The following is a 26,984-nucleotide window of genomic DNA, read 5'->3' as shown; positions in this document are numbered from 1 at the left end:
ACCTGCATCCCAGGTGCTCAGAGATAGTCTGTCTCTAATACTGGTGGTAGCATATAGCCACCGCAGTGAGTAGAGATGTCAGAGAAGTCCAGTGAAAAAGGAAACAGTTGAAGAAATTGCTGGTTTCCCCTTATTTATTCCCATGTCTGGAATGGGATTGGTATTCGTTATTGTTCTTGCTTTTTCGGTCTTCCAGTGTTACATAATTACATTTCCCTGCAATTGCCTTGTGTATCCTTTGCAAGGAAATGAATGGACTTAAGTAGCATTGATTTCAGTGGGTCTACTCTGAGCATGACTACCAATGGATGTCACCTCTTCAGTTGAAACAATTGCGCCCCTACCTCCACTTACCATGTTAGAATCAGACGCATAAGAAACCCCTGCTATAAATTAGTTGATGGAAATGCCTGGAGCGAGAACGACATTTTTTCATGTCTTCCATGTTTTATTTCCTTTGCTTCAGATAGCAACCAATGTCTGCTACCACAACCACATAATGGAGACCCCTGCAGCAAAGTGTTGTGATGTCTCCATATTTGGCTGCCCTAGACTATTCTTGTTGGTGTCCTGCTGCTGGTGGCTTGGCTGGCTGGCTTTTGATTTATCTGTTGGGTTGGCTTCTTTGCTTTCCTGTTGCTGCAGCTGGACTGTCTGCAGGCTCCAGGAAAGCTGCCTGCCGTGTTTTCTGATGTTTGGTACTAACGCTTTGAGGTTGACCCTTCTTTTAGAAAATCTGTAAAATGAAGTCTGTACAGGGTTGCATCAAATGATCACCCATTTTGATTTTCAAGTCAGACTTGACAGTAGTAGTAGTAGTAAGAGAGAGAGAGACGAGGAATACTGTCCTGAAAACTTTGCATTGTGTGAACGGTACACTTCCTTTTGATTCTATCATGGTGCCTCAATTTGCTGATGAATCAGCACCAATTCTGCCCCCGCCACCAATTTAATTACGGGATCCTGAGAAAAGTCGCATGGACAACCCCACCAAGGACAGAATGGGGTGGTATCGTTGGAACTGCTGATGAAAATTGAAAACATTTTGGAGCTTATTCACAGCAGTCAAAGAGGTAACACCAATTCTGGCACAACTACACCAGCTGCCGATTAATTCCCGGGCCCAATTCAAAGTGCTGGTGTTGACCTATCAAGCCTTACATGGCTCAGGATATCAATAACTTAAGGATCGCCTCTCCTTGTATGAACCACCCCTGACCCTGTGCTTTTCATCTGAGGGGGTCTGCATAACCCACCCAGGGGATCTGTGGAGCCATTCACATAACAAACACTACCATAGAGCTATCAAACATTTTAAAAGTAGGGAGTCCATAGCTTGACTTTTGAAAAACAAGGGGTCCACAGAACCTAGCTAATTGGGAACCACTGGCTTATTAGATTAAAGAGGTAAAATGTTTTGTTGCAGTTGATGCTGAGCAACATCTCATGCTATCCCCTGCCATTCTTTGATGTCATGTGCCTAGCTCCATTCACAAATCTTCTTTGCTAGGACAAATTCGTACTCTGGCTCATTTTACACCCTAGGAGCTACTAAAATCCTGAATATCCTGTGATGTAGCTACTGCCTTGCAATCTTCTCGCAGTGTTTGCTCCCTTGTTCCGGCATATTTTATCATATTTATTCAGGGGAGGGTGCAAATGGGATCTTTGTACAGGAAACACTTGTCTTATTCCATAAGGACACAACAAAGAAGTGAACAAAAATGAAATGAAGTGTGTAGACACCATCAAAGGACTTGCGCATATGACATCTTTTAATGACCCAACTTGTTGATTGACATGTCAGAATAATACAAACCTTTGATCTTTACTTAGTTCTTGTTCAAGCAACAAGTCAGAGACACAGAAAGAGAAATAAATATGCTTATGTATTGTCACATTAGTTTTGCAAATTAATTAGACAGCTTCTCTGAGTTCTCTGGCTGAATTCAGACGTGGGGTTTATTGCATCAGTTTTATTGGTTATAATGCTCTGTCCTGATTTCTAATGTTCGTTTTCCCTGTTGCGTTTCGGAACTGTGGCCTTTTTGATTGCTCTACTACTGCCATGTTGTGTTAACTCTCAAATGGTGTAAAAGAGCTGTATGCCAGAATACCAGCCCAATTTTCATCATGTGAGTAGTAGCAGCACAATCATTAAAAATTGCACAAAAATTACAATGCAAAACTCATGTGATTTTCTGAATTAACAGGGTTGCAAAAGGATTTGTTTCTGGGAACAACGTGGAAATGAGCACTAAACTTCTGCTACATACCATTAGATTTCCGGAAACTGCTTTTACAGCACATGAAAGATCACATAAGATTATCAAGTAAGGAAATGTTGGGAGAATGGAATAAATGCCATCTGAATGCAACCTCTTCCATGCAAAAAGTGCAGAAATCAGAAGAGTGAATGACTCACACACTTTCACTTCTAACTTTAGCAGGAGGGCAGAGGTGCATCTCACCTTCAGAGAGAGATGTAAAGGTGAGCATCAGAATCTGTGAGGGCCATGGTTCAAATAAGCATATGGTACTTTCTTATGCAATGCTTGATTAGTTCAGCCAAATCTGGGAACTAAATTTAACTACACTTGTTGAGAACATTGGCTTGTACGCAACTAAGTGATACTGAAATTAATGGACCTAAGCTAGCCCTACTCCCATGTTTTCAATAGAACTATTCTGTGTTTGAGTTCAGGCGAAGCGTTTAATTACTCCTTTAGGTGAAAATCACCACTTTATGGAGACATGATCAAGGGACAAATATGCATATGGGAATGAATCTTTCAGTGAAAAAAAAATTACAGCAGTAGGGAGTAAACTGTGTGACATTGCCGAAAGGCAATACATTTTCTAAGCTGTGAGATGATGCCCACAAACTGTCCCCCCACCTGAAAACATGTGTACAAATGGTTGTTACACACATTATGAATCCATGCATTGCTTCACTAAGTCACTTTGCCACCCTCAGAAGTGCAGGGTATGAAGACCCAGGAGAGGGCTTCTCTGTGACAGCCCCTAAATTGTGAAAGCCTTTTGCTATAGTGGTACGCTTACCATCTTTATTGTAGAGCTTCCATTGCATGCTGAAGAGACACCACTGCATTCGGACCTTGACGCTTAAGGCATTTTGTTTTGTGAGACCCACCTCTTTTGTTTAATCGATATATGTTTTGGTTGGACTGGCTTTATTTGGTTTTTTTAAATAATTAGAATCATAGAATTGTAGAGTTGGAAGTGACCCCAAGGCTTATCTAGTCCAACCCACTCCAATGCAGGAATCTCAGCTAAAGCATCCATGACAGATGGACATCCAAACTCTGCTTTAAAACCTCCAAGGAAGGAGAGCCCACAACCTCCAGAGGGAGTCCATTCTACTGTCAAATAGCTCTTACTCTCAGAAAGCTCTTCCTCATGTTTAGTCAGAATCTCCTTTCTTGTAACTTGAATCCATTGGTTTGAGTCCTGGCCTCCGGAGCAGAAGGAAACAAGCTTCTTCCCTCTTCCATAGGACAGCCCTTGAGGTATTTGCAGATGGCTATCATATCTCCTCTCAGGGATGTGGTTGGTGCTGTGGTCTAAACCAAAGACCCGAGAGCTTGCCGATCAGAATTTCGGTGGTTCGAATCCCCGTGACAGGGTGAGCTCTCATTGCTCGGTCCCTGCTCCTGCCCATTTAGCAGTTCGAAAGAACATCAAAGTGCAAGTAGATAAGTAAGTATCGCTCCAGCGGGAAGGTAAACGGCATTTCCATGCGCTGCTCTGGTTCACCAGAAGCGGCTTAGAGTGAGAGAGTCTTAGAAGCGGCTTAGAGTGAGAGACTTCCGGGTCTGAACGCGATCTGAAGATGGCTGCTTTCCTCTGATGTCTCAGAGGAAGAGCTCTGAGAAGGACGGGGTTTTACTGCTTCGACGACGCAGAAACTCCATAAAACCGCAGGCGGGGAAAGCCTACGGCCGTGGGACTCAGCGGGCACCGAAAGCGCAGCTCCAGATCGTCTCCGGGTCGTAAATAGCCCCGGGGAACGGAGGGGGGGCCGGCGTGGTGCTGTGAGGCTATCGCTACCTTCTCAGAGCGACGTCGCACTGCCAATCAGAAAAGCGTTCGACCTCTTCTTGTTACAATTTGGATTACAAAACAGAATAATCGTGAGTAAACTACAGTAAATTTGAAGGACTTTAATTTGGAAAATCTGAATTGGAAAAGAATCGGGACTTTAAATTTCTTTAAGAATGATCGGAACAGAGGCGGGAAGGTCTAAACAGGAAGTCAGCCTTCCGCTTTGTATATAGTAGAAAGTAAAGACTATGCTTTTAACATTCTAAAATAAGAGATTGAAAAAGCTATTCTGAAGCCATAGAAAGGATTGCAACCCCCCTCCCAAGAACTGGAAGGAGGGGGAGTATTTTGGGAAAGACTAAATCCCCCGGAGAAAGAGGCTGCGGTAACAAAAACATCGCTCTGACTCCCAGGTCCTGAGCTGTCGAATTTGAAGATACTAGCCTCATAAAGGGGATAGTGGACGGCGCTTGACTAATGAGAGTTAAAGGTGCTATAAAACTGTTATAAAGGTGTTAGAACCATAAAACTGTCGCCAAAAGGATTGATGATACAATTCGGTCTTGACTGTAAACTAAAGGACATTTTGTTTCTTCTGATCGTGGAATCTTAGAGTCCCCCTAGTGGGCACTGACATCGTTACAAGTCTATTGGTAATTTTCCACTGTAATATCTTACTGCAATTTCTTATCGGACTGTCTGTTTTGTGCCACAAGCCTAGCTGCAGCTGCAGTCTGACCGTGGGAAAGCTTGGCTTATGGCTGAGAAAGAGAGTTACCAGAGTTATCAGGAAAAGACAACAAGATCGGGCAAATCCTTTCTTCCAGGAAGAAGAGGCTCTCTAGACCCTACAGGAGGCATTGCCTTACAGCAGAAAGGGAAAGGAATGTCTAGTACAGATGAACTGATAAGTTCTGGCTTTTCAAAACTACAAGGGGCCATTGATAAACTTACAGCTGAGGTGTCAGGGACGAAGAAGGAGATTGCAGAAATCAAAAATCAGGTGTTAGAAACGAACAGAGGGATTGCAGATGCATCTTCAAAAATAGATCAAAATACGCTGAGCATCCGGCAAAATACAGCTGCAATAGAGAAATTATTGGGCGACTCCGATAAAACGCGAAAGATTGCAGAAGAAGCTCGACAGGTCGCAGCTGCCACGGAGGAGAAATTACCATCGATGACCAGACAGCTGGAGGACTACAAGGTTAAGTTTTCTCTATTGGACTTGAAAGAACGAGAGGCAAATCTCAGGATTAGAGGTCTGCCTGAAATTGAGAAGGAGAGCCTGCGGGACTACCTGTCACAAGAGTTTGTGAAATTTTGGGAATTAGATCCAGAAAAGGAAGAAATAAAAATTTTGAGTGCCTTCCGACTGGGAAGAGCAAGTAAAAAGATTAAAACCAGAGATTGTCTGATCACATTAAGATCCAAGGAGGAGAGGGATAAGATCCTAGGTCTGCATTTTCACAAACCTTTGGAAATTTCTCAATCGAGAGCTGAAATTTTTAAAGACATCCCCAAACTTTTGCTCGATCTCAGAGCCAGATATAAAGACTTGGTGACCTTGCTGAGAAGAAATAATATCATCTTCAGGTGGGAATTCCCAGAAGGACTCTCCTTTAGTTTCAAAGGACGAAAGATTAAAATAAAGTCAGTGGAAGACAGAGACAGTTTTTTGGAGGCCTGCGGGGAGGACCTACAGAAAGGGACAGCAGACCTACTAGAGGAAAGAAGGAAGAAGACAGCAGAGGCAATATTGAATCTAAATCTAAATTTGGATGGAAAGACTCCACCAGGAGCAGAAGAAGACAAATTATCAGAAGCAACGGGAGGAACAGAATAACAATAATACAACATGTCTCTGCAGCTTTTGAGTTGGAATTGTAATGGTTTGAACATTTCTCGGAGGAGGAAATCCATTTTTCACATATTAAAAAAAGAACATGTGGATTTGATTTGCTTGCAAGAAACACATGTGACCAGGCTTCACAGAAAAATTTTAATTAATAAAAAGTTGGGACAAGAATTTATCTCATCGGACAAAGTTAAAAAAAGAGGAGTTGTAATTTATGCTAAAGAAGGCCTGGCGCCAAAATTTGTCTTTAAAGATGAGCAAGGAAGATACTTGGCTATTGAAATACAGTATCATGGACAGAAATATTTGATGGTGGGCGTATACGCGCCCAATGAAGGAAAATCAGAATTTTTTAAAAGACTGCATGAGACATTGTTGGATTATATGGAGTACAATGTAATTCTAATGGGAGATATGAACGGAGTAGTCTCAACGAATATGGATAAGGCACAAAGACAGGTAGTTACCAAAGATGGGAGACTACCGAAAACCTTTTTTGAAATGACTGATAACTTGGATTTGATTGACATTTGGAGAACGAAACATCCCCTGGAAAGAGAGGGAACCTTCTTTTCTGAAGCCCAAAAGACTTGGACTAGAATTGACCAAATTTGGACCACTAGAGAACTGGCCCCAAAGATAAATAAGGTGGAAATCTGCCCAAAGACTTGCTCCGACCATAACGCTATTAAGATGGTAATGAACTTACAACCAACTGGATCCTTCAGATGGAGGATGAATGACTCTCTTTTTAGAGATGCGGAATTTGTGAAGAAAGCCCAGAAAACTCTGAAAGATTATTTTGAAATAAATTTGAACACTACGGTGGAGAAAAGAATTATATGGGACGCAAGTAAGGCTGTTATGAGAGGTTTTTTGATCCAACAAAATGCACTCAAGAGAAGATTACAACAGGAAAAAAGAGAAAAGATTTTGGATAAGATCAAGGAAGGTGAAAAGAGATTGAGAACAAACCCAAAATCACAGGAAATATTAAGAGAGATAAAGTTGTATCAAGCACAATACATGCAACTAATAAACCAAGAGATTGAATGGAAAATTAAACAGATGAGACAAAGAACATTTGATTCGGCAAATAAGTGTGGAAAGTTATTGGCATGGCAAATAAAGAAGAGACAAAAAATGAACACTATTACAAGTGTGGAGGTTGAAGGAAGAATGTTGCAATATCCCAACGAGATCAGGAGTGCTTTTCAAAAATATTTTAAAAAGCTCTACTCTCAACAACCACAGAAAGAAACAGAGATAGAAGAATTTTTGAAAGTGAATGGGCTACCAAAAATATCGCAAGAAAACAAACTTAAACTGAGCAGTAGGATAACAGAACAAGAGATAGAGAGTGCCATCCAAAATATGCAACTAGGCAAAGCTCCGGGACCTGATGGGCTGACTGCAAGATATTATAAATCATTGAAAGACTGGCTAACTCAACCCCTAAAGGAAATATGTAATGAAATACTTCAGGGGAAAAAGGCTCCAGAATCGTGGAAAGAAGCTTTTGTGACTCTTATACCAAAGACAGACGTTGAAAAACATCAACTTAGGAATTACCGGCCTATATCATTGTTAAATGTGGATTACAAAATATTTGCGGATATCTTGGCGAGAAGATTGAAGAAGGTACTAACAGAGGAGATTCATAAAGATCAAGCAGGCTTTCTCCCAGGAAGACATCTATCAGAGAACGTAAGAAATATAATTGATATTTTGGAACTTTTACAGGAAAATATAAATACAAAAGCGGCGCTGATATTTGTGGATGCGGAGAAAGCCTTTGACAATATCTCTTGGAGTTTTATGAAGAAGAATCTCCAAGGCATGGGGGTAGGCCAAGAATTTGAAAATGGTATAGGGGCAATCTATTCTGAACAAAAAGCTAAATTAATAGTAAATAATGTTTTGACAGAAGAGTTCAGAATAGAAAAAGGAACACGACAAGGGTGCCCAACTTCCCCACTACTTTTTATATCGGTCCTGGAGGTGTTGCTGAATACGATCAGAAAGGACCAATTGGTCAAAGGGATACAGGTCGGAGCTAAACAATATAAATTAAGAGCTTTTGCAGATGACCTGGTTTTGACGTTGCAGGAGCCAGAATCTAGTGGAAAAAAAGTTTTAGAACTGATTCAAGAATTTGGCCAATTGGCAGGCTTTAAATTAAACAAAACAAAAACTAAGGTTTTGACAAAAAATCTGACAGAAATTGAAAATGAAAGGTTTCAGAAAGAAACAGGTTTAACAGTAGTGAAGAAAGTTAAATATTTGGGAATAAATATGACAGCAAAAAATGGGAACTTATTTAAAGACAACTATGAGAAGTGCTGGACGGAGATAAAAAAGGATCTAGATACGTGGTCTAGCTTGAAACTCTCACTATTGGGGCGCATTGCTGTAATTAAGATGAATGTATTGCCAAGAATGCTGTTTTTGTTTCAGACACTGCAGATTATTGATAAAACTGACTGTTTCAAGAAGTGGCAAAAAGATCTATCTAAATTTGTCTGGCAGGGCAAAAAGCCAAGGATAAAATTTAAAATATTAACAGACGTTAAAGAAAGAGGGGGCTTTGCCCTGCCAGACCTAAAACTCTATTATGAAGCAGCAGCTTTCTGCTGGTTGAAGGAATGGCTACTTCTTGAAAACACAGATATATTGGATTTAGAAGGGTTCAATAATGCATTTGGCTGGCATGCATATCTATGGTATGACAAAGTTAAAGTGCATAGAATGTTCAAAATTCACATTGTCAGAAAAGCACTGTTCAATGTCTGGATTAGATATAAAGATCTTTTGGAAAATAAAACTCCAAGGTGGTTGTCTCCAATGGAAGCTAAGGCAGTAAAGAGACTCAATATGGAGGCAAATTGGCCGAAGTATTGGGAGATCTTAGAACAGGATGGTGACAAACTGAAATTGCAGAGTTTTGACAAACTAAAAAGTAAAGTCCGAGATTGGCTTCATTATTATCAAATAATGGAGGTATTTAAAATGGACAGAAAAATTGGCTTCCAGGTGGAAAAATCAAAATTGGAAACAGAACTATTAGAACCTAAAACAAAAATATTGTCTAGAATGTATAATTTGCTGCTGAAATGGAACACACAGGATGAGGAAATGAAATCGGCTATGATAAAATGGGCTCAAGACGTTGGCCATAACATAATGTTTGCTGACTGGGAAAGGTTGTGGACCACTGGAATAAAGTTTACGGCATGTAATGCCTTAAGAGAGAACATAATGAAAATGATATATAGGTGGTACATGACACCAGTCAAGCTTGCAAAAATGTATCATATGCCTGATAACAAATGCTGGAAATGTAAAGAAGCAGAAGGTACCTTTTTTCACCTTTGGTGGACGTGCCCAAGGATTAAGGTTTTCTGGGAAATGATTTATAATGAATTGAAAAAAATATTTAAATACACATTTAGAAAGACCCCAGAAGCCTTTCTCCTGGGTATGGTAAACCAACAGGTTCAAGTGAAGGATAGAACTTTTTTTATGTACGCTACAACAGCAGCAAGAATACTCATCGCGCAATATTGGAAGACGCAAGATCTACCCACGCTGGAAGAATGGCAAATGAAGCTCATTGACTATATGGAACTTGCAGAAATGACCGGCAGAATCAGAGACCAGGGAGAAGAGATGGTGAAGGAAGACTGGAGGAAATTTAAAGACTATTTACAGAAGCATTATAAAATTACGAACGTTTGAGGTTATCAGATTGAATGTAAAAGAATGTTATTACAAAAATGACAATGTTAAAGAAAGTATATTTAATAAGACATAGGGAAATGTAAGGATAAATAAGACAATAATATTAATCTGAACCAAAGATACGCCAGAGGGAAAGAGTTTACTACCAGAATATAAGACCTAGAATACAGAGTGGGAAGGCATGGGGAAGTCGCAGACCTAAGTTAATGCTGAAGAATATAATGATACAATATTTGTTTTTAACTCTTTTATTCTTACCGTTTTTATTTTTCTTTATGTTTTTGTATAATGTATGTATTGTTTTTCTTTTGTTTTTTTCCTTTTGATGTGTTTGTCGATTTGTTCTTTTTTTTGTTTATTGAATGCGGAAAATAAAATATTATATAAAAAAAAAAAAAATAGAGTGAGAGAGTCGTCTGCGACTTGACCTAACAGTCAGGGGGTACCTTTACCTTTATCATATCATATCTCCTCTCAGTCTCCTCTTTCCTATTGCATGATCATATTGTTGTAACCCGCCCTAGTGAAAAACGGGTAATAAATCTAATAAATATATATAAAAAGCAATGCTTTCCCAATTGTTACAAATTTGTACAGTAGAATACAAAGTCGTCCCATGATGAACGTTCTATCCACACAAGCATTGGAGCTTGCCAGACGAAACAATTCCTTCTTTTCTCTCCTTGCACGCTATTCTGAGTGTTCCCCTGACCCTCTGATCCAATTTGGAGGGCTCTGGGGGCACACAAGGGGGGGGAGGGAAACCCTGTTGTGCAAGCGGAAGTCTTTGTGCAGGCCTTCTGTTGACAGGGCTTATTGGGAGAAACCCGCCCAATGTATACATCCAACCCACATTTTCCCAAGAGATTGTCAGATCATTTCACTACATCAGGTCTGCAGTTCGGCCAAGGATGGCTGACATAGCACAATTGGTTGCTGGACCTGTCATCTCTTTCAGAGTGCTTCCAGGCAGTCTCTGTTTTGTGAGAGGGATTCAAGGACATACTGTAAATCTAGGGTAGTGCACTTAAAGTGGATTAAAGTGCTCTTTCACTCTACAAACCCACTTCTTGCGGTTAGGAAAATGACAGGGAAATGCATTGAAAAGCATGGGGTGAATGAATGACCAACAGGAAGACACGTTTGCACCCCTCAAGCAAATCAGGAGAAGGCTGGATGAATACTCATTCTTGTATACCTGCCCCGTGAACATACCAGAACAAATGTTCAGTAATGGCTGAGCAGACACCGTCTAACTTCCATATAAGCTTTGTGCAGGCAAATCAGGATGAATGCTCAATAAATAAGTCATCTGGAGAAGATGCAAGAAGTGCCCTTTGGGCTAGCATACATTGGGAGAAAGTAACAATCTATTTATTTGAAGCTATTTCCAAAACCACGTGAGAAGTCTTCACTTCAGGTACCCCAAGATGCCATGCTGCACATTAAACAACCTTTCTCCTCAAACAACACCCCAGTGTGCCCAGTAGACTTACCCAGTGCCATTCTCAAAAAAGCAAAAGCAAAAAGCAAAGCCTTTTTCTCTGTGGCAGGCTGCCACCTTTCACCTACAATGTTGCACAAAATGGAAGTAGAGTACCATTTACAGGATTATTATTATCCAGTGTTTACAGCTAATGGATTTGTGTTACAGCTTCATTTTACAAGGACTCTTCTCTTCTTTTAATTCACCCTTAGGTCTGTCACTTTATTCCCCCCTCCCCGTCATCCTTATAAAACCCATTATCTTTCCATTAGCAAACCTGCTAGATAGCTCTTCCTATGCTCTTTGATCTGCCCAGCACCTGTTTCCATATTATTATTTTTTGTGCCCCCACAATTACTCTCAAGAATTTTAAAGAATTAGTTTGCTGAGAGCTACTTCACACGCACAGTAGTACATTAATTAACGTAAGATGTGTGGCGGGATTGGCATCGCTGCTTTTTGCTGCCATAACAACCCCCCTCTTTGTGCGAAGCAAGTCTCACATGCAAGCTCTGCAGCAAACCCCTTTTCGCCAGCACGGCAGAAAGGTAAAATATTTGAGCGGGAACCAAATTATGCCCGCTCCCTTCTCCGTTGATTTGCAAAGGTTGTCGACCCCTCTGCATATTATTAAGCACGGCCTGCTTGCCTTTTGCACATTGTCTATCACGGAGTCTTGAAAAAGCTTTTGCCTCATCTTAAAGTGCTGGAGAATGGGACTCCTCCCCTCTCCAATCGGACATTAACAAATACAGAGCACAAGGTCTCGTGTTCTATCACTTGCCATCTCTAGATTAAGGCAGCCAGTGAAAGGCACAATATATTTGGTGCAGAAAATTGAAGGGAGTGGTGGTGGTAAAAATATAACAAACTGGACCACTGGCAATTTACTGCCCTATCTGGGTGCCCTAAAATCTGTCTCCTGAAACGGGTTGCCTCACTTTTCCTAATGGTGGCTGCAGACTCTCCAAGTGTCTCTATTTTCCAGGGACAGTTCCGGATTTATAGAAGCTGTTCTGGTTTCTAATTTGATCCCAGAATGTCCTGCTTTTCCTTAGGATGTCCGTATTTTCACCAGAGAAATGTTGGAGGGTATGAAGTTATCACCAAATTTTGCAAATACCTTTTCATGCACAGAGAAAAATGGTCATCTAAAGGCTCTCAAGTGGTTTGCAAAAATTTGCAGGTGCAATTGGAAGAAACTGAATTTGTTTTGTGCTGAATGATGATGAAGAAGAAGACAGTTTTCCTGAATCACAAGGAAGGTTTTCCTTGTAAAACAAAGTTTTCTAAATTCAGGTATGAATACTCACACCACTTATATATTAAGAAAAGCAAATGTTTTGACTATTGTGAAAACAGTTGTTTTTTAAACCTCTCTGCCTCTTTCTCCCACTAAATGAGTAGACCAGGTTAAGCATTTGTAGACATAATGAGCATTTGCAGACAGGATGAGTAACTAATAAATTTAAACAGCATTTGGCAGGATCCCTTTGACCTCTAGCACCATATGTGCACGGTTTTCGATTTTCTCAGTCTTTCCAATGAATAGAGGTAAAACTGACCCCAAAGCCATAAGAATGAAAACATTGATTTTCTCCCCACTAAATTAATGAATTGGGAAGAACCAAGAACACTGCACAGTAACTCACATCTTGTCATAGAACACTGACACAAAAAGCTTTGTTATTTCCCCCCTTCCAGTGCTGTTGGGGTATGCGTTCAACTCAGTCAACCCACATTATACCACATCAGGTCATTGGTGCATAAGCTCAGTGCTGATAGGCAGCAGCTGTCCAAGGTTTCAGGTAGGAGTTTACCCAAGTCCTACCTGGAAATGCTGGGAATTGAACCTGGTACATTCTGTGTGCAACAGAAAATGCTCTAGTGTGAGTGTGAGAGCCAGTGTGGTGTAGTGGTTAAGAGCGGTAGATTCATAATCTGGGGAACCGGGTTCGCATGTCCGCTCCTCCACATGCAGCTGCTGGGTGACCTTGGGCCAGTCACACTTCTTTGAAGTCTCTCAGCCCCACTCACCTCACAGAGTGTTTGTTCTGGGCGAGGAAGGGAAAGGAGAATGTTAGCCACTTTGAGACTCCTTCGGGTAGTGATAAAGCGGGATATCAAATCCAAACACCACTTCTTCTTCTTCTTCTTCTTCTACTACTACTACTACTACTACTACGGAGCTACAGCCCAGTTGTTTACATTCCTATGGATTTGAACTGGGGAGATCTTATATATATCAGGCATAGGCAAACTCAGCCCTCCAGATGTTTTGGGGCTACAATTTCCATCATCCCTGACCACTGGTCTTGTTAGCTAGGGATCATGGGAGTGGTAGGCCAAAAACATCTGGAGGGCTGAGTTTGCCTATGCCTGATATATATAAAGGCTGAATAATAATAATAAGAATAAGAATAAGAATAACAACAACAACAACAACAATAATTTATTTATACCCCGCCCATCTGACTGGGCTTCCCCAGCCACTCTGGGCGGCTTCCAACAAAATATTAAAATACAGTAGTCCATCAAACATTAAAAGCTTCCCAAAACAGGGCTGCCTTCAGATGTCTTCTAAAAGCCCGGTAGTTGTTGTTCTCTTTGACATCTCATGGGAGGGTGTTCCACAGGGCGGGTGCCACTACCGAGAAGGCCCTCTGCCTGTTCCCTGTAATTTGGCTTCTCGCAGTGAGGGAACTGCCAGAAGGCCCTTGACACTGGACCTCAGTGTCTGGGTAGAACAATGGGGGTGCTCTTCTGTTTTACAGACATCCTTCCTACCTATCTTGGCTCTCAGACTCCCCACAGCTGACGAGGCAGGTAGCTATTTTCAAATCAGCAGTAAGACAGAACCCCAAGGTGTTCGCATTAGAGACCTGAAAATTTGTTCCCGTGGTTCGAGTATCAGCATCCAGACCGAATAATGACTCTGCCTCCCTGATAAACGACTGCTTTCCCACACTGCCCCCTTTTCAGTTCGCTCCATTATATCCTTGATTATACATCCATGGTGGCAATCCATTTCTGGGTCCATGCACTTCATTGCTTCGAAAAGAAACTCCCTTTTACAGCTGCCAAAGCAACAGAAATAATGTCAGTCACATTCACAGAACCAGCGAACCATATAATACCATTGACAGCTAACATACGTGACTTTAAGCACCCTGACTCCCGCTAGATTGATAACCCTGCAATTGCCATTAGGAATGTGGTCCAGGAGTGTGGGATGGCATGGTGTTTGTGAAGTACGCACTTGGAATTTTTCAGTGACCTTGTCAGCCCTAAGTGTAGCAGTTTAGCCAATGTTAAGGCACACACACTCAAGAAAATCAATGCTGATGAACTGTAATTGCCCTCTCATTCCGTTTCTCCATTAGCTAAAACTGTCCAAAGAAGTAAAAGTTCTGTTATCTGATTAACAAGAAGGCAACAGCTGACATACAGTCCAGTGTTTTGAGGGAGAATCTACTGGCAAAAAATAATCACAATTTCTGTTGAAGAACACCAAGTCTTTGGAACAGATCCATTATCCTGCAGCCTCTTCGCTGTGGTTTCCATAGTTCTGAAAAAAGGTACGTAACTACTTTATCTCTCTAAATTGTAGTGTTATGGTAATTATTTTGGACCTTTACCTGTTTTCACAGTGGCCATGTAGCCAAATCTTCATGTACAACTTTTCATATTTTTTTCAGATGACACAACCTTCACTGAAGCAGACCTGTCAGCTCAGAGCCAGAAACAGGGCACCCTGATTTTCAGACTGGTTTTATATCCTCCACTTTTAAAATATGATCTCCTGGTTTGGACAGTCACCTGCATCAGGGTGAACACAGTTGGGTAAATTAACCTACTGACAGGGTGAAATTCAGTGTTGTACTCTTCCAGTCATTCTGCCTGCACAAGAATTCCTGCTTGCCGGATGGAACAATCTCCCCTCTCTGGAATTTATCCCAAGTCCAAGTGGATGTGGGTGGCGCTGTGGTCTAAACCACTGAGCCTCTTGGGCTTGCCGATCAGAAGGTTGCCGGTTCAAATCCCCACGACAGGGTGAGCTCCCGTTGCTCTGTCCCAACCTAGTAGTTTGAAAGCACGCCAGTTCAAGTAGATAAATAGGTACTGCTGTGGCAGGAAGGTAAATGGCATTTCCATGCGCTCTGGTTTCCGTCATGGTATTCTGTTGTGCCAGAAGCAGTTTAGTCATGCTGGCCACATGACCCAGAAAACTGTCTGTGGACAAACGCCAGCTCCCTCAGCCTGAAAATGAGATGAGTGCCACAGCCGCATAGTCGCCTTTGACTGGACTTAACCATCCAGGGGTCCTTTACCTTTTTTTACCTATCCCAAGTCCACCCCAGAGCCAATTTCAGTGGCTGGACTTCAGCTCCCATCAGTCTCAGCCAGCATGCCTATGGTCAGAGTTTATGGGAGTTGTAGTCCAAAAATGAGGGACGCGGGTGGCGCTGTGGGTAAAAGCCTCAGCGCCTAGGGCTTGCCGATCGAAAGGTCAGTGGTTCGAATCCCCGCGGCGGGGTGCGCTCCCGTTGTTCGGTCCCAGCGCCTGCCAACCTAGCAGTTCGAAAGCACTCTCGGGTGCAAGTAGATAAATAGGGACCGCTTACTAGCGGGAAGGTAAACGGCGTTTCCGTGTGCTGCACTGGCTCGCCAGAGCAGCGATGTCACGCTGGCCACGTGACCCGGAAGTGTCTCCGGACAGCGCTGGCCCCTGGCCTCTTAAGTGAGATGGGCGCACAACCCTAGAGTCTGTCAAGACTGGCCCGTATGGGCAGGGGTACCTTTACCTTTACCTTAGTCCAAAACACCTGAAAGGCACCAGGTTGGGGAGTGCTGCTTCACACCAGAGCAGGGTTGCTTAGGATATCTTTGCCAGCTAGTTAGAATAAAACTGAGCTGAGCTGCCAAATAGCTCAGATCTAAGATAATACAAGCCCTTAAGGATAGTTTGTAAGCCTCTTGCTTATATGTTAAACAGCAGGCATCTATATTAGCATTTCCAGAGTAAAATAATGCAGGAATAATTCAGCTTTAATGTAGAGGACTATACATTATAATGCTTTTGCCTCTCAGTTCACTTGCCAAATACAGCCTGTTTCAGAGACTATATATACTGATTTACAAACAAAGATACATATTGTTCGAGTGTGTGTGTGTGTGTGTGTGTGTATCTTTAGGCTGCCTAAAATGGAATAGAAGGGCAGAAGTATTATAAGAAATAAGACACAGCAAATAATAAAACAAAGGCAAAGGCAAGTTTTAATAGGTCTAAATGAAATGAAAATTAAGGCTCCAATACAATGTCCAGAGATCGTAACGCCCTCTGGACGCAAAATCACACAATATCATGGCACCCAAATGGGCTGCCGTGTTCTCATGGGATAAAACAGGATGTCCCAATTTTTTCCAGTACACTTGATGGGGTATGTGCTTGAGGTATTCAGTATTTACGAATTCCTAATCTGCACATTCAAAACTAATTTGTGGATCAAAACTTAGCTGACTGCCAGATTTTACACATCTCTGAATGTTATGACGTGGCTCTTGACAATTTAAACATATCAAAATATGCATGGTGTGTTTGGGTTTTTGTTTAATTTTTTTAATGTAAATTAATGGACTAGAACAGAATTATGGGTAAAATTGACAGACTAACCCATCTCTAATCACTATGGACTGTTGGGTTGTAAAATGGATGATGGTGTCATCGCACACTCACAAGGTAATACGAGACCTTAATAATTTTATAATGCTTAATTTGTATTGTATCTCTTTCCTTGACTTTCAGAAGAGGACTTTCTTCTTTACCAAAGTAACTTCTTTCTGCCTACTTACACTTCTTTCATGCCTACCGCAGCAGGGCAGTTGGAGGCACCACATTGCTCCTCTCCGTGGAATGACACGTAATCAGTTAAAAAAAAAAAAAAGATGAAAAAAATCCCCCTTTTGTTTATACTGTTAATAACAGATGTTGCTCTGCGACATCACACATGCTGTTTAATATTATCAAAACAATTATTCATTTATTCATCTTTGCACAGTGTGTGCAAGCTGGCATTACAGATCTTGCAGGCACGGCCTTCATGAATGCATAAACCCAAAATGCATGTCACATATAATCAATCACCCTCTGCATCCCCACTCCCATCACCCTTCCTAATCTTTGGTCTGAAGTGTTCCTAACATTATTGCTGACAAACTGATACGGATGTGGTGGGCAAAACTTCGGGCACCCACTGAGACCTGCTGAGATGCTTGAGATCTCACCCTATTTTCACGTAAAATCAATAATAACCCTGTCATCGGCCACAGAAGGCAGCAGAATGAGATGTCTTCTAGATTAGATGCAGGAAAGTTCTAAAGCAAACTAGAGTATCAGCAGTGGGTGAAAGGAGCTGGAGAAGGCAGCCCTTGATGATCAAGAGAAATGGATAATGTAACCAGATAGCTGCTCTGAGTGTGTACCCATAGAATAGAATGACAGAGTTGGAAGGGACCCTGAGGATCATCTAGTCCAGCCTCCTGCAATGCAGGAATAAGTAGCTGTCCCATACAGGGATCGAAACTGAAACCTTGGTGTTATCAGCACTGAGCTCTATCCAACTGAGCTATCCAGTGCATGGCTAACTCCAGTGAAAGATTCTCCTCATGCATAAATGTGTTTTTTAAGGGTCAAATGGCTGGGATCCAACACATGGGGGTTCTGATGTGCACATGCAACAAAACAGCTTAACTCTGAGCATTTGAGTAGAATGCTATCTGTGTTGTTTTCTTTATAGCAATAAAAGAGCTACCATTTTATAAAACAGAACCTGAAAATGCTGGAAAGGGTTCTGGAATATCCTACAGAGGGGAGATTCCAACCTACCCGCCTTCAGGCCTCTTCTGGCTACATCCTTAGATAACATTGTTCCACTGTCCACATTGTATCTTTGACCCGTGATGCTTTTCCTTTGCTCCTTTTTCAAGTTGCACATTGTTAATCTGGGCACATAAAAAAGGCTGATCGCCGAAGAATTGATGCTTTTGAATTATGGTGCTGGAGGAGACTCTTGAGAGTCCCATGGACTGCAAGAAGATCAAACCTATCCATTCTGAAGGAAATCAGACCTGAGTGCTCACTGGAAGGACAGATTCTGAAGCTGAGGCTCCAATACTTTGGCCACCTCATGAGAAGAGAAGACTCCCTGGAAAAGACCCTGATGTTGGGAAAGATGGAGGGCACAAGGAGAAGGGGACGACAGGGGACGAGATGGTAGGACAGTGTTCTTGAAGCTACCAGCATGAGTTTGACCAAACTGCGGGAGGCGGTGGAAGACAGGAGTGCCTGGCGTGCTCTGGTCCATGGCGTCACGAAGAGTCGCACACGACTAAACAATAACAAGAACACATATCCATCAGAACCAGCAGTTATGGTGTGTGTCATGCACACCGTAGAGCAGCCATGATGGATCAAAATGGCTGACACTATGCCAGGTCTCTGTCCCTTCTGTAGAAGTTGCTTGGACCTTTGGGCACATGATTGCTGCTTTTGATGAAGCTCCTGGAGACCTTGGTGTTATATAATCCAATGAACGTTAATGCACTGGTCAGAATTTGCTATGTTGTAGCGTTGAATGGATCTATCCGTCATTCTCTGCACAAAGTTTCAGGTTACATCTGATTAACATCATTTACCCAAAAGTAAAGTCTGAAACATTCAGCTAACCATATGTTTGGATAGACAGATGGCTGCCTGGGTCAGCTGAGTCTTGGGTAATGTATGGCATGGTCCTTTGAATGACCACTTGAAGGACAGTCAGTTGAAAAGATTTGGTTCCCTTGACCTTTCAGTGCCAAGGTAAAAGGCATCCCAAGCAGAAGGCTAATTAGTTTGTCTTTGTTCCTCTTTCTAATTACAACGTGTAGCGACTTGAATGATGGCCCTCTGGCCTTGTTTGGATGGAAAAACAACAACTGTTTGCCTACCCCCAGTTCTTCATTCAGTTTTATGGTATTATACAAGTTGCGTTCTGGGACGTCGCAGTGGAGAATTCAAGGTCAAACCGAACCGAGAGCTCCAGTAGCGGACTTAATTTTGCCTTGAGTTGTTGACAGCAGGGGCTGATAAGGATCTTTCGACAGAGCTGACCTTTGTTTGCTGCCGCGGCTGGGACATTTCGTTTTGCATGAGACTTTCTGAGGCTAGACCAAAGGTCAGAGTCGTTCAGTGCATTGCGGCCAGTGTTCCCATAATTAAAACACTCATTAAACCTTTTTGGTTAACATCTCTGTGTTTTCATTTTGAGAAATCCATTAACTACTAGGCACATCAAAAGATTAGCTTTAATCTGCTGGGAAACAGCTGTGTTTTTTTAAAAAAAGAATTGTACAAGAAACTTTACCTGTTAAGCAGAAGTAACACAAAAGTGCCAAGCATCCCTTAAAGTGGGGACAGGTAATTTTTAGGCCCAGAAGACAAATGACTTCTCTTTCTGGCCCTTGAGGATCTTCCCAGGTCCTATACTTTCCTAAACCACAGCCTTCATGAACTCCTGGCAGGAGTGTACCCTTGAAATCAGATTACACTGCAGTGCCTCCGGCCCTGGTCTCCACAGGCATGTGACCTTGAGAAGGAAAGGACCTGTGACCTTGAGAAGGAAAGGAGAGGTGCCCCTCAGGCAAAAAATGTTTCCCCACCCCTGACTTAAGGGCCGAAAGAATGACCACAGCCAGATCTCTATTTCTCTGTCATTAAGCAACCAAGGTGTTGTTTCTTGAAGATGCTTAGACTGAGAGTTGGATGGTGTGCTTAACTTCAATATGTCATTACTGATGACTCAGCACATTACAGACTGTTTTTAACAAGCAAACAGTGAAACAACAACAACAACAACCCAGGTCCCTAATCCAAGCAGCAGTTTAAAATCTGAATTCAGACTATAGAAGTGACCATAGGAGCCAACTCCTAGGAGCCAAGGTCCCTTTGGCCCCCTCAATAAAATGTTTGAGGTGGCCACTTATGTCAAGTTGATGGGGGTTGCCATTCTGATCGCATGTGTGTGCCGTGTCTTGTGATTGGGGTGGAGCTTACCCCAATATTTTATTCAAGTTGGCACCCCTGGAAGTGAGTGACAGGAGCGAAGGGTGAATCAAAGGTGTGTTTTTCTCTAAAGCCACAGGAACCTAAGTATCATAGAGAGAGCTTAGCCATGTAAGTGAAGAAATGGTAATTAGCAAAGATAGTATGACTAAAATATGGTAAAAAGTAAAGGTAAATGGCCCCTGGACAGTTAAGTCCAGTCAAAGGCGACTATGGGGAGCGGTGCTCACCTCGCTTTTCAGGCTGAGGGAGCTGGTGTTTGTCCACAGACAGCTTTCCGGGTCATGTGGCCAGCAGGACTAAACCACTTCTGGCGCAACGGGACACTGTGATGGAAACCAGAGTGCACAGAAATGCCATTTACCTTCCTGATGCAGCAGGACCTATTTATCTACTTGCACAGGCATGCTTTTGAACTGCTATGTTGGCAAAAGCTAGGACAGGGGAATGGGAGCTCACCCTGTCACGTGGATTCGAACTGCCGACCTTCCAATTGGCAAACCCAAGAGGCTCAGTGGTTTAGACCACAGCCCCACCTGCATCCCTGGTGGCTAACATACGATGCCACAATGAAATGTTATAATTTGGATACTGTTCTCTACTGGGTTTTTCTTCATTTCAGCAGCAGGCTGAGCCTTTCCCCAATATGAACCACTGATTTTTCCTGTTGCCACATCTGTAGCGGATGTCTTACACTTTGGCAGCGTTGGAGAACATACAAGGGTACAGATGCCGCTGACTTCCTCATACCAGCATGAGAGCCAGTGTGGTGTAGTTGTTAAGAGCGGTAGACTCGTAATCTGGGGAACCGGGTTCGCGTCTCCGCTCCTCCACATGCAGCTGCTGGGTGACCTTGGGCTAGTCACACTTCTTTGAAGTCTCTCAGCCCCACTCACCTCACAGAGTGTTTGTTGTGGGGGAGGAAGGGAAAGGAGAATGTTAGCCGCTTTGAGACCCCTGAAGGGGAGTGAAAGGCGGGATATCAAATCCAAACTCCTCTTCTTCTTCATACCACATAACCAGCTTCCCTGGTTATACCTCTCCTAAATGGTGTAAGTAATCTGTCGACCTGTCTATCCATTTTCTTGTGGGAGATGCCCCATTAGGAAGATCAGATAGAAGGGAGAGGAATTGCCTCATTTGGTCTGCCTGTGACTTCACTTCTGAGAAATCATCATCTTCATGCATCTTTTCCATAGCAACTACAAAGGAGAACAAAAAACAGCCAGGCTGCTTGAGTATGTGGGTCCCAGCAATTTTGTGACCCCCAATAACAACATCAGCCAGACCCCTGTTCTCAAATATGTTTACATGATTACAGCTCCCAGCAATTACTGACCAGTGCACTGCACATTTCATTTTTTAAACCAGTTGACCATTTACAGCATACTGCATTACATAATAAAGCAAAATACTTTTAACTTGCCCATGTAACAGCGTTCAGCCCGGACACTGAGATCCAGCTCCGAGGACCTTCTGGTGGTTCCCTCACTGCGAGAAGTGAGGTTACAGGGAACCAAGCAGAGGGCCTTCTCGGTCGTGGCACCCACCCTGTGGAACGCCCTCCCATCAGATGTCAATGAAATAAACAACTACCTTACTTTTAGAAGATATCTGAAGGCAGCCCTGTTTAGGGAAACTTTTTGTGTTTGATGTCTTATCGAGTTTTTAATATTCTGTTAGGAGCCGCACAAAGTGGCAGGGTATAAATAATTTGTTGTTGTTGTTGTTGTTGTTGTTGTTGTTGTTGTTGTTGTTGTTGTTACTATTATTATTACAACTTGTATGTTTCTGGAACAATGCAACTAGATTATATGGCTATTTATTCCCCAAGTATTTATCATTCCAAGACATGGTAAATAAAGCCCATCTCTCTAGAAATCTTTTACCTTGCCTAATCTCTGCTCTCTTATAAATATAAGCTGCGATAAAACATTAATATTCCATTTTTAAAAACCAGTTTAGAGTCTTGTGGAGAGAAAATGTGGATAATGGAATTTAAGATGGGGGGGGGGAGAGGAATGGAGAGCAAGTGAAGTTGACAAATTTGCCCATCCCTTACTGTCACTCAGGGCAAAATTAGACGTGAGGTTAACTGCATGTTAGCATGCAGCCTTTTTGTTATGTAAATAGCAGCCATGACTACTGGGGCACCCAGGTGTGTATAAGGGGCCAGGGTTCCTGCATACTGCATAGATGAGAGAATTTCAGCAGGTGTGCCTTGCCACGTCAGATACACCTGCGGAAATTCCTCTGCATATACAACTATTAAAAGATGCACAAGCCTTGTCCTTTCTGTATTCAGTCATCCCAGTCATGGGGGCATCTGAGCAGAACTGGCACCACAAGGAACAAGAGGTTACCCTTTTTCTTCCTGCTATGGCCAGGACAAACAAACCAACAAATCCTGAAGCTGCCTTTTGGATAAGGAAGGAGGAAAGCTTCCCTGTTCCCTACCTTTGCAGATACAGTGGTACCTTGGGTTAAGAACTTAATTCGTTCTAGAGGTCCATTTTTAACCTGAAACTGTTCTTAACCTGAGGTACCACTTTAGCTAATGGGGCCTCCTGCTGCTGCCATGCCTCCGCCGTTCAATTTCTGTTCTCATCCTGAAGCAACGTTCTTAACCCGAGGTACTATTTCCGTGTTAGAGGAGTCTGTAACCTGAAGCGTCTGTAACCCGAGGTACTGCCAATTTTGGGGAAGTGATTATCATAAGGTTCATGGCAGTGTGTGTGAGAGAGAGTGGGGGAATGGAGAGGAAGGGAGGGAGGGAGGGAGGGAAGGAGGGAAGCTAAATTATAACTCTGCAGCCACTACAAGCCTTTTATTTAGTTTTCTAAAAACTATTTGCACCCACACAATGAACTTCATGATCAAAACACTTCTCCCCCATTCCTGTGACAGATTTGAAGGTCTGAAAATGTGAAGAAGCAGGGGGTTTGGGGAAGGGGGACTACTAATGTAGTTATTTACCTGCTTCTAGGTTACACCTACATTCTAACTTCAACTATTTACATTTAGTAAGCATTTTTAGTAGTTTTATTATGCATTTGTTCCATTTGCCTGGTTATCACCTGGGGTTTTTTGCGTGTGTGTGTTTGCACCAATGCTAGAGGGGCTATATATTTCATCTTATTGAGAATATCGATGGACTAAAGTGGGTTTCAGGGTAATCAGTGGATTGGCAGAACTTTCTTCGCCTTCCTTTGAGTCAGAAGCCTACCGAGAATTCAGTTTGGTACAATGCGGATATGTAACAGTAAGCAATCTTTACAGTAGCTGAGGGTGAAAGAGCTTGAACAGGAGGAAGGAGGTAGTCAGGAAGATAAATGAGCAAGAATGGTTTATTAATGAGACAAAGTTCCTGCCAGAATTGGAAAGAGAAGATGAGACAGCAGAAAAAGGACCGGGGTAAAAATTTAAAGAGGAATTCCTCAAGGCTGGAGAAGCCAAGGGGGGAAAGGGGACGTAGAAACAAATAGGAAAGTGACACATAAAACATATTTTTAAAAGTCAAAGAGATGGCCAGTATAAATTTTGGTTATCTGGTAAAAATAGATTTAAGTTTGTGTCTCCACATGCATTAAAAAAAGGAGGTGTAGAGTGGGCTTGACTGCTTTAGACTGCATGGAAAGGAATACAGTATGCTTTCTATGCTAGTTTTGTAGTTGGGGTAAGTGTTTTCATGAAGGGGAGCATTCAAAAAGGTGAGTCCCTCTCTGCAGCTTGAAGTGGTACCTTCTACTCTGCCTTCTCCTTCTGTTTCCTGTGATGACCAGGGCTTAGCTAGCTCCAGACCATTTCCTGGACTGAAATCTGGAAGCCCCCCAACAGCTCCTACCTCAGGAAGCAATTCTTATCACCAATATATCAAGACACGTTTCCTCTGCCAATATCGAGTCATGTTCAGTCTCAAGAATTTGTCCATTCATTTGCTCGAGGGAATTGATAAATGAGGAACGCTTCTTAGATGCCTGTGGCAACACACACGAGGTTGATCAATGCTGGCCATTCAGCCATAGCCCGACTCTCATTGTGGCATTCCGAAATTGAAAAAGGCTTTTCAGAAGATCCAGTGGAGAATCTGGAGGTTAATTGTTTTCCAGCTAGAATATAGCAAGAGTTTAATTCCAAGCAGTTCATTAAAAACAGAGAAAAGGGAACTGAGCACAGCAAAAGAGCCACCATCTCCCCACTTGCCTTATGAAGCAAGTATAATTGAATGGGTGAATCAAAGTAATGGGATAACACCTTCCTTATTATCAGCAAATGACATCCGGATTTCTCTCTCAGCCGAACAGAGGAGCAGCCTCTATTGACACCAGCAATATATTCAAATGCAACTCTTTTAATTGGGGGAGGCGGGTGGGAATGTATTTAAAGATGAATGGCTTACAGACTAATCCAAAACCCTGGCCAGGCAGCAATGGGGTGTGACATAGCAGCATAATCTCTGTTTCTCACATGAGTCAAGCAATAGCCTTATCCGAGCTGTGCCAGCCCGGAGCTGGTATAACACTGAGATCAGGATCAGGACTAATGCCCTTAAGGGATGGCAAGGGGGCAGGTCCAGGAACACATATTGTTATTTTGGTAAATTTATTTATTTGGTTTTTCAAATTAACATCTTACGCTCATATATTCAACATACATCATAAAAACAAGATTCCTTGAAATCTCCTGGACTTTCATCCTCCCCTTTGTGGGTCTTATTATTAATCATTTCTTCCTGCATCTTTTATGATGTTCCAAATTCTTTTACATCTCTATTGTGTTAAACTACAAGTGTTATTACAATCCTACTAATGATTTTAACTGTTTACAAATGATTTTATCAATTTCCCCCATTCCATATTAAACTTCTGGTCTTCCTGATTCCTGATTCTTCCAGTCATTTTTGCCATTTCGGCATAATCCATCAACTTAATCTGCCATTCATCTCTAGTCGGGACTTTATCTTCTTTCCATTTCTGGGCCAATAACATCCGTGCAGCCGTGGTTGCATACATAAATAATCTTTTCTGCTCCATCTGGAGGATCCATTGGATTCTGGGCCAGCTCAGTTCCTCTCCAGTCCCAGTTTCAGAGCTTTCCCTGGACAACTGCTGGCAGGGAGCATGCTGGAGGACAGGATGAGAAGCTCAGCACCAGTGAAGTGACACTAGTATCTCTGTACTGCCAGAAGCCAGTGGAGCTATTCTAGACTAGATGAAGGAAGTCCTCCAACATCTACTACTGGCAAATCAGAGGGTTGGATTGTGCCCCAAGCTTGTCCAGTGATGAGTGATGGTCCTAGGTTCCAGACTTCAACAGACTTCCTATATCTGTAGTTTAGAGTCAATAGTGTTTCCCTAAGCTTTTTGAGCCTCACCCACCTTTTAAATTTATACTTCTCAAACCTCAGCAGTTCCACAGCATTTGCATTCCACAGCAGGACATACAAAGATCCTTTCACACAGTCATGTGCAAAGCTGTGTGTAAAATGGTAAAGGGACCCCTGACCGTTAGGTCTAGTCTTGGCCGACTCTGGGGTTGCGGCGCTCATCTCGCTTTATTGGCTGAGGGAGCCGGTGTACAGCTTCCGGGTCATGTGGCCAGCATGACTAAGCCACTTATGGCGAACCAGAGCAGTGCACGGAAACGCCGTTTACCTTCCCGCCGGAGCAGTACCTATTTATCTACTTGGACTTTGATGTGCTTTCGAACTGCTAGGTTGGCAGGAGCTGGGACCGAACAACGGGAACTCACCCCGTCGCGGGGATTCGAACCACCGACCTTCTGATCGGCAAGTCCTAGGCTCTGTGGTTTAACCCACAGCGCCAACCGTGTGTATTAGGATGCTAATTCAACAATGCAATCTGAAAGAGGAATAAAACAAGACACCTCTGCCTCCAACGCATAAAACTACAGAAAGAAGAAAACCCAAATGAAGAACAAAGCAGGAATATATCATATCAGATTGGGATGATGGGTCAAGTGTTGGAGCAATAATTAGGGCCGGTTCTACCCTTAGACAGAATGGGAGGCCTCAGGTGGTAGATAGTGGTGGGTGGCAGCAACTCGCCCCACCTGGCTAGTTCTCCTCAGGTCCTTGATTGTTGCTGGCCTTGATGCCTGCCTTGTACCCCCAAATCTAGCCTGCCCTCAGGTGTGGTGGAGAATGTTGCCATGTTTTTATTGCTGGAATGAGTCTCAAGACCCGTCAAGTAGATAAAATGGGGGGTCTGGGAGCGAGTCTCATCTTGTCCTTTGCCACAGGCAACAGCATGCCATTGTGGTATCATCCTCCCACAATGAGGATCTTCTGACAGATGATGTTCAGTCCATCCATGTCTTTGGCTGGTGATGGGCGAAAGGTTTCTCCTGACTCAGGATTCTTTGCCTCACATGAAATTTGAACGTCTTCCAGTTGCTCCATGTCCTACAAGCAGAGGAGGATGTCACCACAGTTTGAGAACCATTGGACTATAACCCTTGACAGAGTAAAGTATGCACACACAAGACTTCAGCATCAGTCAAATCTTAACAATACAAATCTTGCGGTGCTTTTTACCCACAAGTCAACACACACACATGCATACATTGAGCACATTGAATTAAAATGAATGATTGAGGACATATTGGAACATGATCGGTGAAACCTGAATGAATTGAAAAATAAACAGATTCTCCCTTTATTGAGGTCTGGGGGCTGGGAATCCAAACTTCCTGTCAGTTTCAAAAATGGTCAT

At 42.6% G+C, this 26,984-nt stretch overlaps 1 long non-coding RNA gene across 3 annotated transcripts in view; it reads right to left on the bottom strand.

The window, feature by feature from the left end:
* The window catches only part of LOC310673456, a 148,040-nt gene that overhangs the window by 36,006 nt on the left and 85,050 nt on the right, over positions 1-26,984 (bottom strand). Inside the window, exon 3 of one of the 3 annotated variants that reach the window (XR_014509032.1) lies at positions 13,883-14,227. The exons of 1 other annotated variant lie outside the window; for it this stretch is intronic. This is a non-coding gene — a long non-coding RNA (uncharacterized lncRNA). Of the gene's footprint in view, positions 1-13,882; positions 14,228-25,149; positions 26,675-26,984 lie in introns of those variants that run through there. One more of the 3 variants, XR_014509033.1, reaches the window with a different exon arrangement.

The sequence above is a fragment of the Podarcis tiliguerta genome, assembly GCF_965153285.1.
Source record: "Podarcis tiliguerta genome assembly, chromosome: 3".
Lineage (NCBI taxonomy): Eukaryota > Metazoa > Chordata > Lepidosauria > Squamata > Lacertidae > Podarcis > Podarcis tiliguerta.
Note: the sequence above shows the minus strand (reverse complement) of the source record. Positions and strands in the feature narration are given on the sequence as shown.